Source organism: Pithys albifrons, unplaced genomic scaffold (genome assembly GCF_047495875.1).
Source record: "Pithys albifrons albifrons isolate INPA30051 unplaced genomic scaffold, PitAlb_v1 scaffold_50, whole genome shotgun sequence".
Lineage (NCBI taxonomy): Eukaryota > Metazoa > Chordata > Aves > Passeriformes > Thamnophilidae > Pithys > Pithys albifrons.
This window is the reverse complement of record NW_027286065.1, coordinates 164,140-165,120: the sequence shown is the minus strand read 5'-3', so window position 1 is coordinate 165,120 and position 981 is coordinate 164,140.

Sequence of the window (981 nt, the reverse complement as noted above, 5' to 3'; positions counted from 1 at the left end):
TCCTGCCCCTCTATAAGATACGAGAGTTTTCCTTCCTGCCACGTTAGTTCTCAAAGGAATCATCATCTCCTTCTTTTCTCTCAGGAGAAGGGGCAGGAAAGACACACAATTGGAGTGATTAGGTTTTCCTAAGGCATGACTGTGATTGCGCGCAAGAAAGAAAGGTGCCGGCCTGGAATCTCTGGCAAATACGGTGTGCCTTCCCTGTCTCTCCCGTAGGAGCAAGCTTTTTGTCTTGTGGGAGAAATCTTCATCCGTTTCACTTCCCAAGAGAGTAGAGGGAGGAAAAGCCCAATTTGAGAGATGAGATTCTGCTGAGAAACGCTAGTGATTTCAGCCTAGAGAGAAAGCTGCCGACCAGAAATCTCGGATGAATACCTTGTGCCTTCCCTGTCCTTCCAGCAGCAAAAAAGCATTTCCTAGCCTGGCTCCTTTAGCCTGGCAGTAATCAATCATGAGCTTCACTTCTCAGGAAACAACAGGCAGAAAGATCAGCAGTTGAGATATGAGCTCCTCCTAAGAAACGATTGAGCTTTTTGCCAAGAGACAAAGCTGCGGTCCTGGGATCTCACAGGAATGTGATGTGCCTTCCTTAGGGCTCCAGCACAAGGAGCAAACCTTACTGCCTTGCCGGAGAAAGCTTCCTCCGTTTCACTTCTCGGCAGGCAACTAGCAGGAAAATCACAAGTGGAGAGATGAGCTTCTCCTAAGGAGCCATGATGCTTCTAGGCAAGAGAGACAGCAGAAGGCCTGCAATCTTAAGTGAAAACCATGTGCCTTCCCTGTCCCTCCAAAAGACACAAATGTTTCCTGTCTCAATACGTTATGTCTCAACGTAATCTTCATGGACTTCTATTCTGGGAGGAAAAGCACAGCCGGAGAGATTCGTTTCCGCTAAGGAACGACAGCGCCTTTCGCCTAGAGAGAAAGCTGCAGGCCCGGAATAACAGATGCGTATGCTCGGCCTTCCCTGTGCTTTTC